Genomic DNA, 17,960 nt, shown 5'->3' with positions numbered 1-17,960 from the left:
TCTGTTATTGTGTCAATCGTATTTCCTTCATCCCAATAGAGCATGCAGCATGGTTCGGCCCACTTCAGCCATTGGCTAACTTCACTGTGAATGACCGCATTCTTCTATTTTGCAAAGAGAACATTTGCTCACTGTTTTGCCTTTAGCCAATTTTAAAATATACTGGTGAAGTGCTGTAAGCTGATTCAGAAATACATTTTTACAAAACCGATGACAAACGAAAACAAACATCAACAGCTGAAGACAGGCAGTCGATGCCAGACTTCTTGACTTTGCCAATGCTTGTTGTTTTTCTTTTGCACTTGCAGGGTGATTATGTGTTTGCTTGTTTTACTCTTACGTCCCAGATCACTTCCTTCTTACACATGTGAAGTCTAATATCTAGATGGGTGGTCCCCAAACAGGTGCCTTTGGCCCCACATTCAGACAGGCTTGCTTGCCTGTCTCTGGCCTCCACCTATTACCTCTGGCCCTTTCTCCAGATACGGGGTTTTGGAAGATCAGTGCTGCCTCTTACTAGCAATCTAGTTAGTGCACAGTCTTGCCTTTTCTAATCTTAAAGGGAATTTTCGCCTTCTCTCGCTGAAAAATGCAGGAAACAGGCTGGCGAGGCATCTGTTCACTGAGACGCTTGCTAAAAATACACAATCACTGATAATGGCTCGTGAAAGTCTTGGCGGCATCCTGTTAACGTTTGCAGAATGCAATGAATGAACAGGATGCCAGAATGCAATGATGTCACACTTTACAGCAAACATCTTCCTTTTTCATAACAAGCCAACATAATAAGATTCATGCTACAGAGGAAAATGTAAATGCTCAGAAAATTGGTACATTTGATGAGAGATGCAAAGTACCGAATGGAACGCCGCGGATCCATCCCCTCTGAATTGCTAATTAGGAGTTTATGTACTTGGGAGCGATGGTGACCAGGGACAAAAAGAGTTTCTATGATCTCAATCTTGAAACGTTTCTGGTGCACTTTAAAAAGCTGTTCAAAGGCACTTCCTCCAATGGGAGGAGAAGCATGTTTAAGGATTATTACAGTTCTGAAATGTCTTTCCTATAGCGCAGAATACTCCCTTCTGAATCCTGAAAGATTTCTTAAGGAAGGCTTCCAGTAATTACTCTGCAACTAGAGCACAGTAAGAGCATACCTTGGCCAGGCGTGTATATGCAGGGGCATGTTGCTCCCATGTACGTATGTGACACTTGGCCTCTTGGCTAATAACACTATGAGGCTTTTCTGTGCATGCTTCTTTATATGCATGCCATGGGGACAAGGGCTATTTGCATATTGTTCTCAGACGTACCTCACCAGTGGATATCCATGCTCCACGGCTGGCAACCACTTCGATGGTAGAGTAGAAGGAAATCCTACTCGTGAGTCCCCTGGGTGGGTGGGCAAAAGAACTGGGATGCCTGACATAGATGAGATCAGAAAGTGGGACTTGATTGGTCTGACCAAACTTGGGGACATAAGGCATGCTTCGAGGCTGAAAACATTTGAAGAATTGTGTGAAGAGTTTGCCATGCGTCCTATTACCTCTCAAGAGGACTCATCAACTTCAGATCCCCGTTGGTGGCACATATTGTACTGGGAAGGAATCCAAATGGCTCTCTCCCAGTGTACTTCAGAGTCCCTGTTTCCCTTTTTTTTTAACCACATTTTGTATGTGTGCACCTCCCAGAAATACCAGTCTTTGGATGTGTGCGGGGAAGGAGCTGATTTTTCTTCAGGAACGAGACCAGTCCCATTACCATCCAGTTCCTCTCTTACCCCCCTTGTTCCCTTTAATGATAGTTTTTACATACCAGTCGGGAATCGATTTCATATCCTATCAGAAGTAGATTGACTATTAGAACCTTCCCCTAGAAATCTGTCAGTTGAAGCAGTGGCGGCTCCTCCGATAAACTCCACACAGAGTTCCATGACTCCCGTGGCGGTGGACTCCAGAAGCCCCACTATGCGCAGATTTTTGTGCCTAGAGCGCGCTTCAAGGTCTTCGGCTTTCATCTGTAGGGCCTCCACTTGTTTATGTTCACCAGTGGACTCTACTTGTTGGTCCTCCATATCAGATACACGTCTCTCCACAATATCTATTGTTTCAGCATGTTTATCCAGCTTTTCCGACATGCGATCCATGCAATAGGAGAGGGAATCTATCTTACCATCTATTGTGGAGAGGCTCTGCTGCATGGCTTTCAGAATGCATCGTAAATCTCCACTCAGCTTGGGACCCGTGGCCTCGCTCCCACGGCCTAAGCAGAAGTGCCGCTGCAATCAGGGCGCCGCTTACCGGCACAGTGACCCCACAGTAGAGAGCAGTGTCTGGCGTAGGTCCCAAGCTGCTGTCCTGCCTCACCGCAGCCGGAGGAAGGGTCATTGTCGCAGTTAGAACTCCACTTTACAGCATGGCAGCCCCCGGTGAATAACAACTTGCAGCCCGGGTCGCAGATTCTTGTAAAGCCTCTCACGCAGTTTCAGCGGTGCTACTGTGGCCCAGACTTCGCTCATCAGCACCGCAGCCCCTCAGCAAGGAAATCCAATGTCCAGCCGAGACTCAGCACAATCCGGGCGCCAGACGCTCTTGAGTCGGCGCCGGCAGTTTCGATCGCTACTCCCGCCTCCGCGCCACTGCTAGGCCGGAGTCTCGATCGGCACTCCACCTTCGTGAATCTGGGCGATTTTCGGGACCGGAGCACAGCCAGTGACTGCCGCTACCACCTCTACTTGGTTTCCGTTCTTTGTGGCCACAGAAAAAGGATATTACTTAAAGATAGCAGCGGTGTATGCCGGAGCTAATCTACAGCGTGGCCATCTTCAGGCCAGGCAAGCTCCGCCCTCAACCAAGCCCTGCTTATTAAGAATAGTTTTGTCTCCTTTTGTTTTTATGTAGTTAATTTTTATAATAATGACTTTACTAACTCTTTTTGTTATTTATTTGAGGAGCTGTATGGTTTTATCATGGGTTTGAAACCAATAGGGCCCGGCAACACACTTCAACCATGATTTCTGCTTTGTGGTGATATTAATGCCAAACATGGGCAGATTCCCTGGGTTCAGCTGCAGAAACCGTACCACAGGATGCCAAGGGGGAAGAGCTGAGGACATTTGTTGCCTCAGATGACCTTGTATACGTTATTAACCCCTTTTCAGGGTGTGGGGCTAAGTAAACCCACCTCTACTGGAATGGGCCGGGCTTCAGTTATCGACTACAATAGTTCAATCATAGAAACCCTCTGGGGGATCATAAAGCTCTCTCAATAGAAGGGGCCTTTTCTTTGTGGAAGGACAAACTGTCAACGAAATTAACCAACACTCAAGAGGTGGATTCAGATTAGTCTGGCACCTTAAAGATCCTAGAACTACACTTGCTCCGCTCCTCAAAAACAGTTTGTCGGTGATCATGGGGCATTTAGGGGAGGATTCCGGTGAAGTCTTGTCAACCTTTTACCAACTGTTATGCTCACGCATTAAGAACCATTTCTTGAAACCGCATAAATGCTTAGCTGCTAATTGAACATCTGAGGAAGGCATTGACGGGGCGCCCTAGAGATGCTAGGGAGGTTTGGGAGGTTAGGTTGGACTTTAAGCGGTCTTTTAGGGACAGGAAAAATTTCTTGAACTAAAGAGACTGGGAATCACTGGAACTAGCAGCTGCCCAGAATAGCAGTAAAGCATTCTGGGACATAGTCAATAGGTTTCGTCAGCAGGATGCTACCCCAAACCAACTCCTAGTCTGTAATATTTCTAGCCATGAGTGGGTTAAGCACTTTACTTCCATTTTTCAGGTGACCGCAGAAAAGGCATGCAACAATAGGTTACATGAGTTCCTAGATAAATCCACTCCTCTTCAGATTTCCCTTCAGAAAGTGGAGGAAGCGATCAGACACAGCTCGAGTAGTAAAGCACTGGGGACCGATGAGATTCCTATGGGCTTACTTAAATGTAATCCAGATTTATGGGGGCCCCTGCTCACTCGTTTACAGTTGTGGCTGGCATGGATCGGAAGCGGGGGTGGGCAGGGGGAGTAAAAAAAAGAAAATTACACTTCCCCCCTCACAGCGTCTCTCCTAGTCGTCCCTCCGCTCCAGCTGGAACAGAAAGCACAGAGGTTCCCAAAGCCAATCACAACGGTGCAATGCATCCTTTGATCCTTAATTATAAGTCATCATATCTTTAGTATTCCAAATCTTGCTTATCGTGGTATTAATATCCAAGTATTATTGTGAGTGATCGTCTTCTCCTTTGTGGTGTAGAGTGTACTTGCTGACACAGGCTAGACCCTGATAACAGTAATTGTGAACACCACAAATAAGAAGACGGTCACTCGCAGTAATGCTTGGATATTAATACCATGATAAGCACGATTTGGAATACTAAAGATGATGATTTATGATTAAGGATCAAAGGACTACATAATGAGGATACGCTTCATTAAGATGGTGTTCGCCTAATATCCGGGACGAAAGTACAACCGGAATTAAGGATTGAACACACAAGCTACATTTCAGGAAAGACAGCCCTGAGGAAGTTGTGGTGTACACCCAGTCACGACAAAACATGTGTTGGTTTTAAGGCTAAAATGAAAAGAGAAAACAAAGAACACAAGACATGAACAAATTATGTTTTTAAAATTGTTTTCATAATATGATTTACAGTTGAGTGTGTGCTTGGTGTATTGATGTAACTCTCTAGAAATGTTTAGGAATTTGAAATCAGAGGCTAGAAATTAAGTTGGTATCTCTAGCTTGATTTGTGGGAGTAGCGTAAGTACAGCAGCAAGAATCTAGCATGGACGATTGGTGGCCTCAATTGAGGCACTGTTATATGTGACAAAAAGAGCATGCATTAGGAGCAAAAAAGCTTCTGATATTTTAGAGTCTAGCATAATGCATTGCCTTTTAGAACTAAAACCACATTTTAAAAATTCCAACCTTCCCATTAACATTTGAGATTTTTTGGTTAGTTTGTGAGTTAAATAAAATATTTCCTATTTGTGTATTTGTCTAATTTGTTTGCTTCTGGTTCAAATCTTAGAAATTGGGTAGGGTGGAGTCACCGGAGTCCAGCAGTGGTTTAGTGGTGGTCAACAGGTTAAGAACATTTTGCCCTAGAGACTTATCCACCTTTCTTCAATGACTGAGTAAACTTTTTCCAGGCTACCCTATGCCATTTACTTCACCCAAATAAAGTAATTAATGGTGGCCTGGACTTTGTGTAGCTCTTGTTCTTGAAACTTCACTGCTGTGAAGGGAGCTTCCATGGTAGTGGTTCCCTTCACAAAAGAGAGACATCCTCTGCCAGGTGGGTGGGGATCTGTGAATATGGCTGGCAGTTCTCTATCACTCTGGCAAAATGGCATGCCTCAGTAAGGATGCTTGTTTTTAACTGTAGATGCTTTGTAGCCACTATTTCACGCTATCATTTCTGATTTGTTAACTTTGTGTTTTATATTGAATTAACTTCCGTTATTATGCCTTCCAACTTAGGGATACTAGTCTGGGCTTGTCATAAAGATTTCAAGATCGACGCCATACAATGCCAGCATTTTTCACATCCCTTTAAAGGGTTTCAATTATGATGTCTGTCTAACTTTGCAAGCTAGGGGTTTGATATAAAAGTTAAATAAGGATGGAGATAGGGGCAACCCTGTCTGGATCCTCGCTGGATGTAGATTTCTCAAGTGAGTTATTGACCAATACTCTCACTGTTGCTTTCCATAGCAACATTGGACAGCCCTAATATGTTTGGGCCAAGCCAAACCCACACAGGGTCCTCCACAGGTATGACAGCAATTCTTAACCTTCTGACTTCTTTGTACCACACTAAATCATTACTGAAAGCCTGGGCCTGAGGCTTAAGCAATTTTTTCCATTTACACATTAAAACAGTACACAAATGCAGAAACAAATATGGTCAAATAATTATGCAAATTAAGTATTCTATTCATTCACAAACCAAGAAATAGAAAAATCAAAATTTAATTTTTTTTTTTTTTTTTTTTTTTTTTTTTGAAACCGTTTATTGCAGTTTGTAAAAGTTACAGGTATGGGCCTACAACCACCCGGCCGGCCGCTAGAATGACAAAAGCATATTGCATAGATACAGTAAAAGTCTCTCGGCAGTGCAGAGCAGTGAAACAGGAGTAGTCAATGGTGCAGGCCACACAGCTCCAAGCCCACAGTACGGTTCCCTTTTCTTAAAACAAAACAACACCAAAAAACCACACCCGCAAGGCAACCCGCGATCCAAAGTGACAACACGTGCTCCATAAATGGGGGATCCATACCAGCAGCAGAACTCTGAGGAGGGGAATGGGAGTAGATCAGGGACTGGGGGACCGCGCGCCCGCGGCCGGGGGAGGGGGGCAGTCTAGGGAGACGGAGCAGGCGAGGCAGCCGGTAGCAGTGGTGGCTCACAAATACCCCCGCGGTAGGCGTTCCAGGGGCCCCAGAGTTTCACCCACGCCCCAGGCTTACCCCTCGCCACATACACCACCTTTTCACGAAACATACACCAATCCATATGCTCCTTCCAGGCCGACACCGCAGGGGGCCTCTGGGATCCCCACAATTGAGCAATGTCACGCTTAGCTATCATGTATCCCAGAGTCACCCATCGCGTCTGCGGGACCGAATAGTCATTCGGTTCCCATACATTCAGCAAGCATCTCCTCGCTTCAGGCAGCAGCGTGACACGCGTCACCACACGCAGGACCTCATGCACACCACGCCAGAATCGCTCCACCTTCGGGCACTCCCACAGTATATGCATGAAAGTCGCCAACGCACCACAGCCACGCTTACACATTCCGTCACCAGCAAAACCCATACGCAGAAGCCTTGGCCCCGTCACGTACACCCGGTGAAGGATCTTGAGCTGGACGAAACGAAGGCGAGCCGGGATGGCCACCTCTTTTGGAGAGGCCACCGCGGAAATCCAATCCTCGTCGTCCAGCTCCAGCCCGTCGGCAACCCAGGCCTCGCGGAGACTAGTCAGCAGGCACGATCTATCGTTGATCAGTTTTTTGTATATGAGGGAGATCGTGCTGTCCGGTACATGGCCATCCAGCACTCTGTCCTCCAGGGGGGAAGACTCCGGAATGGATGCGACATCCGGGAAGACGGAGCCCAGCGCGTGGCGGACTTGTAGGTACCGAAAGTACTCACTGCCTTGCAGCTGAAACTCCGCCTGCAGCGTCTCAAAAGTTTTGAATCCCCCCCTCGTCCAGAGATCTCCCACCGTGCTGATTCCGATCGTGTCCCACTTCGCGAAGCCCTTCGACGTCCACAGGGAGCCCAACCTCTCAGACGCATACAGCGGTGACGCCCGGGTCAAACGGTCCTTCCACCCCATAGCTGCATTAGCCGCGTGCCAGACACGCACCATGACACGCGTCGGTCCCGTCAAACGGGAGTCGGGCGCGCCAGAGTAGAGCGCGCGATTGTAATCACCACCGGGCAGGAGCATCTTATCCATCTCAAATGCCGGGTTCAAGGCGGGCCCGTAAAGGCCATGATTAATTGCAGCCAGTTGGGAGGCCCAGTAATACCGTTTAATGTCCGGGAGGGCGACCCCCCCATCGTACCACGGGAGCGTCAATTTAGCCAGAGCAATGCGTGGCCTCCCGTCCCAGAACAGGCGCCGCTGGAGGCCCTCCACCTCACGGAAATAGCGTGCCGGGACCAAGTCCATAGTATTCTGGAGGGCGTAGAGGAAGCGCGGCAGGGACATCATTTTAAACAAGGCCGCTCGGCCGAGCGGCGAGAGTGGCAGACGCCGCCAGCGCACCACGTCCTCCCTCAAGCGCTGGAGGGGGGGTAGCAAATTCCGTTCATAGCGGGCCTCCGGGTCAAGAGTGATATAGATACCCAGGTACCGAAAACCTTGAGAGGCAATCTGGATCGGACAGTCCCGTGGTAGGACCGGAGCCTCCCCGGAAAGCACGTAGACACAGGATTTTGCCCAGTTGATGACCAGGCCTGAGTTGCGACCGAATGAGCGCAAAACATCAACCAGGACGATCAGTGATTTACGCGGGGAGGCGAGATACAGAAGGATATCGTCAGCGTAGAGGGACACACGGTCCTCATGCTCGGGGGTCCAGCGGAGACCACGGATAGAAGGGTGCCACCGCAGCCACTCCGCCAGGGGCTCCAGGGCCAGGGCAAACAGGAGAGGCGACAGGGGGCAACCCTGTCGCGTACCCCGCCCCAGCGCGAATGGGGCCGAGACTCGCCCATTCACTACCACCTGCGCCAATGGGCCCGAGTATAGCAATTTGACCCAGCTAATGAAACCCGGGCCAAACCCGAATTTCGCCAGCATCGCCCAGATGTATGGCCATTCAAGCGTATCAAACGCCATGGTGGCGTCCAAGGACGCCAAGATGGCCGGCTCCCGCACAAATGGGACACGCGCGAGCAGATTGAGCGCCGTGTTGCGGTGCGGTATAAAGCCAGATTGGTCTTGGTGGACCAAATCGCCCACCACGCCAACCAACCGGTTGGCCAACACCTTGGCGAGGATTTTGGGCTCCGCGTTCAAGAGCGAAATCGGCCTATAGGATGTGACCCGTTCACGGGGCTTCCCCTCCTTGTGGATCACCACAATTGTGGCCAGACGCTGGTCCGGCGGGAGGGAACCCTGCGAGTGGGCCGCCAGGAACATCGCGCGCAGGTGGGGCGCCAACACATCCGGGCGTAGCTTGTATAGCTCGATGGGAATACCATTGGGGCCCATGGCCTTGCCGGATGCAACCGAGCGAATAGCCAAGGCAATTTCGTCCGAGGTGGGAGGGGCGTCCAGCGAATCCCTGTCCTCCACCGTAAGGGAGGGCAGTGCGATATCCCGAAGCAGGGCATGGGAATCTTCCTCCGAGCAGGGGGAAACCGGGGAGTAGACTTCGCGGAAATAATCCGCGAAGCAGGAGACAATGGCTTCCGGCTCAGTGACACGCGCACCATCAACACTCTCAATCAAAGGCACCACGCGGCTCGCTCTCTCCCTCTTATCCAACCACGCAATCAATTTGCCAGCCTTATCACCCACATCATACAATCGCCCCTGCTGCTCTCTACTGAGGCCCCTGGCCGCCTCCGTAACGAGGGCCCGATAGGCCGCCTGCTTTAGGTGTAGAACATGCAACTTGGCGTCTGTTACCCCGCTCCCCAGGTCACCCTCCAGTTCTGCAATCTCGGCCTCTACCCGGGTCACCTCCTCCCGCTCGCGCCGCCGGGCATGGGAGATAAAGGAGAGGGCCTCCCCTCTAAGGACTACCTTGAAAGCCTCCCACAGGGAGATGGCAGAAGAGACCGACCCCACATTCTCGTCGAAATATCGCTGTAAGGATTTGATCAAATCGGCACGAATGGTGGGGTCGCGCAAATACCATGCATTGATTGGGGCCACCCTGCCATCCCCCCTCGGGAAGACATCGAAATGCAACAACAATGGGGAGTGGTCTGAGATACCCCGCGCCAGATGGCGCACCTCCCCCACCCTCCCTGCATGGGCCGCCGGGACAAGGATGTAATCAAGCCGCGAGAGGCTACCATGGGCACCCGAGTGGAAAGTGTACTGTCGCAATGCGGGATGCTTTAATCGCCAGCAATCCACCAGGCCCAGCGTGTCCAGAAGGCCGGGCAGCCACGCCTGTGCCCGGGGGAGGTCCCTAGGGGGATGGCGATCCATAGACCCAGAGGCTACCGCATTAAAGTCCCCTCCAACCACCAGCAGGCCACTCGGAAGGTCCAGAAGGAGGCGCCCCAGGTCCGCGAATGTGGTGGCTTGTAACCCAGGCGGGACGTACACTGATACAAAGATAAACACTCTGCCCTCCATTCTTCCCACTAGAACCGCGTAGCGTCCCCTCTCATCATGGCGCACCTCATCAATCTCCAACGGGAGCGAGTTCTTAATCATAATACCCACCCCCCGCGAGCCCGAAGTGAAGCCGGAATGGGCCGCCAAACGATATCCCCGCCGATTCATTGCATGAAAGGAGTTACCTATAAGGTGCGTCTCCTGCAGGAAGACAACATCTGGTGAAATACGTTTTAAGTACTGCAGGACCACACCACGCTTAATCCTATCCCCCAGGCCGTTAACATTCCATGACAACACAGTCAAATCCCTACCCCCCATCATACGTCGAAACAATCGGTCGTCCCCCATCGAGCATCCTAAAAACAACAACATAGTAGCGGGTTTGCCCTGCGGTGCTAACAAACAACACACCCCCCCCACCCCCCGGTCCCAACAGAACTCCCCCCTCCCTGCACCCCTGCATGAGCCCAGACAGCCCCCCCAAAGTGCAGTGTGCCTGTCGCCCCATAGCTAAATACTAACTAGTCCCCCAGAGGAGGAGGGAAGCCCCCAACAGACCCCACACGACCTCCATAGGAGGGGAACATACGCAATCAATAAATGGTGATGGAACAACGTCCAGAGCAAGGCCTATTCAGTCACCCCTCAATTCTGATCCGGCGGGCCCTCCTCGCCAGCCGCGCCCCCCCCGCCCCCCCGGCCCCGATCTCCAGGCAGAGTGTCCAGCCAGTCCCCAGCCGCCTCGGGCCGGTCGAAGAAGTGCGTGCGACCATCCACCTCTACCCTCAGCTTAGCTGGAAAGAGCATTGAGTACTTGAGGTTAAGGTCCCTCAGGCGACGTTTAACACCCAGAAAGCTTTGTCGCTGCTTCTGGACCGCCGGAGTAAAGTCTGGGTAGAAATGTATCTCCGTGTTGTCAAGCTTGACCGGTCCCTGTTGTCTGGAGGTCTGGAGAATAGCATCTCTGTCCCTAAAATTAAAAATCCGGGCAATGAGAGGCCGCGGCGGGGCACCAGTCTTAGGTCTGCCCCCGGGGACCCGGTGAGCACACTCCACCGCAAAAAACTTACTCAGCCCCCGGGGCTGGAGATGGGTCTGGATCAACTCTTCCACGAAAAGATCCGCCGCCTCCGCCTCTCGTCCCTCCGGCACCCCCACAATACGGACATTATTCCTCCGGGCCCGACCCTCGGAGTCCTCCAGTCGCCGGTCCATCAGGGCGCTCGCCTGGCCAAGCCGGCGCACCTCCTTCTGGAGGGCCACCACGTCTGTCGTGAGGCTCGTTGTGGTGTGGGCCAGGGAGTCGACTCGGTCGTTTGTTTTGGACAAGTCTGCCCTCACAAGGCTCACATCCACCAGGACCGAGTCTATTTTTTGCGCTAAGGTGTCGAAACGCTGGTCCACCGAGGCCTTCATCTCTGCGATGGCGCCCATGACGTCCCGGAGGGTCAGATCCACCGGATGGGCAGATGCCTCCGTCGGGCCCACCGGGGATGCACGCGATGTCTCCGGAGAACCCTTCTGGAGCGTGTAGCGGTCCATACTGTTAGCCTGGTGCGCCGTGCCACGGCGGGTCGTCTTCACCTTCGCCCGGTCGCCATCTTGTTTGGTGGACATGCTGGCTTCTCCACCGTCGTGCCAAGCTCCCCAAACGGGCCGCTATACCAAATCACGGGTGCCAGGGGGGGGGCGGGGGCGATCACCGAACCGCGGGTCAACCCACCGCCGGCGGGTCAACCGGGCTCCTGGACAAGGCCACACCACCGCACCCCGCTCCGCAGCCCGACCCCGCTTGAGAGCTAGGAGGGCGCAAAAGCGAAAGTGAAAGTGCGGGGTACGCGAGTCGCCCAGCCCCGCTCGCCGCTGTTATTCACTTTGTCCCCGGATCGCCCCACTACTCCAATCCGGGGGGCCGGCGAGGAGAAGGCCGCAACCTTCGATCGATGCTCCCACCGGCGTTCGGGGTCCGATTCGAGCCCAAAAAACAGGTGGCGCCTCAGCTCCGGTTCCCCAACACAGTCCCCTCAACAAGGACAGGATATCGCCAGGATTAATGCAGGAGGTCGCGGAGGTCCTCGGGAGCCTCGCACCTACGCGGCCATCTTGGTTGCGCGCTAGGCTCCTCCTCCCAAAATTTAAATTTTAATGTTCAGGTTGGAGCCTTTTGAACTTCATTTCTAAAAGACCAAGCTTTATTCTAGATTCTAACATATCACTTCGTGTTTTTTTTGTTCCTAAAAAATGCTCTCTTGTTGTCGGCGGATATCATTGTTTTAGTTGATTCACCAATGGTCCATACTAGATTCTGTTTGCTATCTTGTGCAGTTCCCAACAATAAATCTAGGGATACAAACTTATTGTGGACCCCTGTTTCAAATTCCTTCACATTTGGAGAGCATTTTAAATGTTTCAGTTTGATAGTTTCTTTTTTATGTATTTATACTTTATTATTTTGTTATTAATTTTCTAATTAGTTGCTATAGTCCACTGAGAAATGTCGTCAGATCCCCCTGCAGTGTTTTGTGAGTTAGGGATGATGGGACCCTTCTGGTCCCTGGCGGACTCCGTAGAACAGTGATGTAAGTGCTTGTATGTTGTTGATAGACTTCACAATGAGAATGTTCAGTTAACGGTCACAGACTGAGCAATAAAGACATGGACATGTAATACCAAGCTCAATGTGTGGTGTAATCATTTACTTGTTCCGAGGCTGGAGAGGATGCTACAACTGGCGACGAGATAGGGGATACGTAACCTGAAGAACCTACAGTGCTCTCTCAGAGAGTTTGCCGTGGTTCAGAAAACTGCTTGTGCATGCCACACTTGCCTCAGTCGAAGTGAAGATTGGTGGTAGGCGTATGTGGAGTCAAAGTGCTACTCCAGCCAGTGCAAAGCTTTACAAGAAGACGAAGGCCTTATAGGAAATATATGTATTATCGACCACGAACCTGCTGGTGAGGCTGTGAAAGACTTACTACACCCCAACACAACATAGAGCAATAAGCCATATTGAGCAATAACGCTAAAGGCAGCGATAACTAAGTATAGAGAAATGCTAAAGGCAGAGACAACCAGGTACAAAGAAGCACTAAAAGAAAGAATATGCAACTACCCACAGTACACTTATACTTACCAGAATCTGAGTAAAGAGGGCCATCCGACCTCAGGCGAAGCGACCCAAGGGAAAGCACGGGAGTTGTGCTTACAGAGCCATTGGTCCTCAAAACGACCACAAAAGAAGGTGCTGAGTACGTTCCGTAAAACTCAAAGGCCATCAAGAAGCTAGAATGCTCAAATGGCCAAACGATATCAGATCGGCTGCAATGACATAATTGTCTGCACACAGCTGGTGCTTGAAGAAGTTGCCTGTCCAAGTGGGCATCCAACAAAGCCAGAGTGGGCTCTGGTCTCGACAGCAGGCAGTTCCACAGGTTATGATGCCTCCGCCTTCCTGAAACCACCGAAAAAAGCAGAATATTGGTGCAAGATGGACTGCCTCTATCTAAACTTTTGATGATTTTATCGATGCATTGGTAGAAGCAAATAATAAAAAGATCATCAAACATCTCAAGACTCTTGCAGTTGAAGGAGTAAAGGAAGTAGTAAAGAAAATACCACATGCTGATGAAGTCTCATACCGTCAAATCAAAGAGGCGCTAAGCATCAATTTCAATCCAATGCTGAATGTTGATTACGAAAGAGACATTTTGAACCAAGAAAGGCAGAAAGCTGGTGAAACGTTTGACAAGTTTGTCGAAAGATTTGAAACGCTCATGAAACATTGTAAGTTCAATGAATTCAATGATGACGAAACCGTGTGTCTCAGAGTCATAGATGGTTGGCTTTCCGGTTCATTTAGATGATGAATGCGGAGAGAAAAGCTCAATACGCATGGCTGCAAGAGCTGAGCAACGTGCAGAATGACAAGCTGCCGACATGGAGGTAAGAGGAGCCCAGAGGAAGTCAGCCTTGAATGTGAAAAGTAAGCAGTGACATAAGGTTGAGGGGCACAAAGTGATGTCTCCAAAGAAAAAGGAACTGTGCTTCATATTCAGATTTTCTTTCCACATGAAGGTAAATGTCCTGCCATTGGACAAGTAGCAAAGGGTTGCGGAAAAGAGAATGCTCTTCTAATGGTTTGCAAAGCCAAGGAAAAACTAAGTGCGTCACGTCGAGTAAACAAAATGGATGCCCAAACGTTCCAGAAGCAAGGTTTTAGTAACGCCCACAAGGCCAAGTGGCCACATCAGTTGAGGCACATGGAAAATAAGCAAAGTCAATCGTCGTCTGAATCTTTGTCAAAAATGTCTTCAATGTCATTGTCAAGCAACCGTGAAGAAGATGGATGTGCGATGTCTATGTCAACTAAAGAGAAACGTGCTCATGTTGGATTGGTGGCATGCAAGGAAGATTGCAAGTTGAAGAAATATCGAGAAGTGAAGTCACAAAATGTATTTTAGACACTGTCCTAAAATCACACTGGAGGTGAATGGTTGTTCCATATCTTTTATCATACATAGTGGTACATTGATAAACATCATGCCTGAGGCGAAATGCAACAAACTGTCTCCAGTGCCCCGTCTCACACCGTAGAAGACTAAAAAGTATACATGGGTTGCATCGATGTCATTAAAAAGTCAAGGTTCATTTGTATTAGCCATAAAGTACTAAAATAAGAAAGTACAGGCACCAATTCACATACTTCAAGGTACTTATTCAAGTGCCTGTTGACTCCGTTTCAGTACTGCTGCTGAAAATGGGAGTGATATCTGTAAATTTCCACATAAATGCTCATCACGAAATAGTGAGTCAGTTTCCAATGTTGTTTCATGGATTGGGAAAACTTAAGACAATGAAAGTGCAACTGCATAAGAACATTTGTCCTGTTCCTCAGCGACTTCATCTAATTGCATTTCATTTACAGGAAGCTGTTGAAAAAGAACTTGAGACATTATTAAAGTATGATACAATTGAGCGATTTACTGGTCAGACACCATGGGTTTCGTCCATAGTGGTAGGACCTAAAAAGGACAGTAAATGAACTGTACGCATCTGTGTTGATGAGCGGCAAGCTAACCAGGCAATTGAAAGAGAACGTCATCCAGGTCCACACAGTGCTGCTATGATCACGCAGCTGAATGGTGCCAAAGTCTTTTCTCGCCTTGATCTGAACAAAGGATATCATCAGTTGGAACTAGAAGAAAATTGCAGGTACATTACTACCTTTTCTACCGTTATTGGTTTGTCAGATATAAAGGATTATGTTTTGGCATGCCATCAGCTGAAGAAATGTTTTAAGATGTAATTCGCTGCATAATACAGCCTGTCACACGTGCTTTCTATTACAGTGATGATATATTGGTCTTTGAGGCCACACGAAAGGAACATGATAAAGCTCTTACACAAGAATGCCATTTATTCGCAGAGGCATGTCTCACTTTGAAAGCAGATATGCTCCACAAAACAAAACTCAAATTCTTTGGCCATATTTTCTCTAATGGGGGAATGACTCCAGATCCAGCCAAAGTACAGTCTTTGTCACCCACTTGTCCGGCACAAGATGTTACCATGTTGCACTCTTTTCTTGGCAGGACCAGCTACGGTACATCTGTGATTTTGCCACAGAATGTGCTCCGTTAAGACCTAATTAAACAAAATGCTTCATTTCAATGGTCACATGAATGTGAATAAAGCTTCAAGAAAATCAGACATGCAATTGAGAACTCCACTGAAATGGCCTACTTTGATCCAAAGCTGCATACCGAAGTTGATGTTGTTGTCACAAACCGAATGCACCTATTCACGACCTGAAAAAGAAAGCCTAGTTGTGGTGTGGGCTTGTGAACATTCTCACATGTTTCTATATGGAAAGCATTTCACTCTTGTCACAGATCATCAAGCATTGCTGACAATCTTTAGCATTCCCAGATCCAAAATTCCCCCTCACATTGAGAGGTGGGGGTTGCAACTGCAGGAATATGACTACACTATTGTGCACCGATCAGGGAAAGATCAAAACCTTGCTGAGTACTTTTCACAAGTGAAAGTACAGTGGCATAGTACCACTTCCAAAACGGATGAAGCCTGCACTAACTTCATCGTAAAGTCCAGTACACCTGACACTAGAACAGTGGAAAAAATCATTGCTGCCACGAGCAGACAGTGATATGCTAATATTGAGACATTATTGCACATCAATCCTGTAAACAGCACACTCAACCTCTTACAAATGACAATGCATATCAGAAAATCAAAAATGTGAAAGGTGAACTTTCCGTTACCTTAGAAGGTATCGTTGTACGAGGTTCGAGAATTGTCATACCAGAGGGTCTGAGAAAGCAAGGCATTGAAGTGGCACATGAGGGACATTGTGGAATTGTCACCACTAAGCGAGCTCTCCAACACCGAATTTGGTTTCCTCATCTTTTTTGATAAACAAGTTTTTATTGTTTTTAGCAGTACAACAAAAAGAAACTTCTGGCCCTCCAAGTCCCCACCACGCATCACATTTCCACCCTCTCCCAAAACCTTCCCCCCCCCCCCCCCCCCAACCCACTCCGCTAAGGTATATTGCCTAGCCATTTCCCCCACACCTTCCGGTATTTCTTGGGACAGCCGCGTGCCTGATAGAGAGTCCGCTCCTGCGCCGCACACCAGTCCACCCCGGCACCCCATTTAGCTACGGTTGGCGGCTGTGGCTGCTTCCATGCCGCTGCAATGTCTCGTTTAGCCACCATCAAGGCCGTCATGAGGAACAGGTGTTCTGAGCGCGTGCCATCCAATCCATCCGTGATGCCCAGTAGGGAATTTCTAGGTTCATGCGGCACCTCCCACCCCAGGACCTCCGTAAGCTCGGACTCAATGCCCCTCCAGAACCCCTCCAGCTCCGGGCAGGACCACACCACATGAAGAAAATCAGCCGGCTCGGAGCCACAGCGGGGGCAAGCCGCATCCCTGGAGAGGCCCGCGACGTGTAGGCGGGCCGGCGTGAGATAAGCAGTGTGCAAGTAATAAATTTGGACAAGCCGTAGCCGAGCTGAGGCTGTCACCAAGCGGGGGGCCATAAGGGCGTCCCGCCAGTCGGCCTCGTCCAGGGGACCCACCCAGCCCTCCCAGCGCTCCTTAAGGCCCTCAAGGGACGTAGGGGTGCAGTTGACGAGGGAGCGGTAAATCCTAGAAACGCCCCCCCTCCCCAAGTTGCCCAGCATAACGTGAGCCTCCGGGGGGCTGTGGTCCGGCAGCCGGATGTCCAGCGGGGTGTGGGTGCGTATAGCATGGCGCAGCTGGAAGTATCTAAAGAATTGGGAGGAGTGGAGGGAGAAGCGCGCCTGCAGCTCTGAAAAGGAACACATTCGCCCGCCCCGCCAGACGTCCCCCAGCTGGGAAATGCCAATGGAGTCCCACGATCGAAACCCTTCCAGCGCCGCGACCTCACGCAGCCATGTCTTCTGCCACAGGGGCGTGACCCGGGTCAGCCTCCCCGTCCAGCGGGTATGACGGAGCGCCGCTCGCCAGGACAAGAATACGGCCCTGGTGATATCCGGGCAAGAGGTGGGGACGGACGCGCCATACAGACGATCCTGGATACCGGAGAAGCCCAACTCACCGAGTTCCACCCTATAGGCTGGGTCAGACCAACCCCCCCAAACCAGTCCTGTACGACCAGCAGGCGAGTGGCAAGATAATAAAGATAGAGGTCCGACATGCCCAGGCCCCCATCAAAGGTGGGTATGCAGCACGTCGATAATGCCAGCCGGTGCCTCCCGCTGCCCCAGAGGAATCTCGTCACCATCACGTCCAACTCGTGGAACCAAGGGCGCGGAAAGGAGAGGGGGGTGTTTTGCAGCACATAGAGAAACCGGGGAAGAATCATCATTTTATAGAGGGCCACTCTCCCTAGCGGATTGAGAGGCAACTGGTGCCAACGCACCAAGTCCGCCTTGGCTTTCTTCACCAGGGAGGTGACATTGAGTGCCCAGCTCAGGTCCGGGAGGAGGGAGACCCAGATACCCAGGTACTGGAACGATAGCCGGCGGAGAGGGATGGTCTCCTGCCAGTCAAAACACTCCCTGGATGGGTGCAGCGGGACCAGCACCGATTTCCGCGAGTTGAGGGATAGACCAGA

The 17,960-nt window shown here is 50.1% G+C and overlaps 1 protein-coding gene across 3 annotated transcripts in view; it reads left to right on the top strand.

The window, feature by feature from the left end:
- GSTCD (glutathione S-transferase C-terminal domain containing) overlaps positions 1–17,960 on the top strand; it is an 841,775-nt gene that overhangs the window by 66,819 nt on the left and 756,996 nt on the right. The window lies entirely within an intron of this gene.

The sequence above is a fragment of the Triturus cristatus genome, chromosome 2_2 (genome assembly GCF_964204655.1).
Source record: "Triturus cristatus chromosome 2_2, aTriCri1.1, whole genome shotgun sequence".
Classification (NCBI taxonomy): Eukaryota; Metazoa; Chordata; class Amphibia; order Caudata; family Salamandridae; genus Triturus; species Triturus cristatus.
This window is presented reverse-complemented; position numbering and strand designations above follow the sequence as displayed.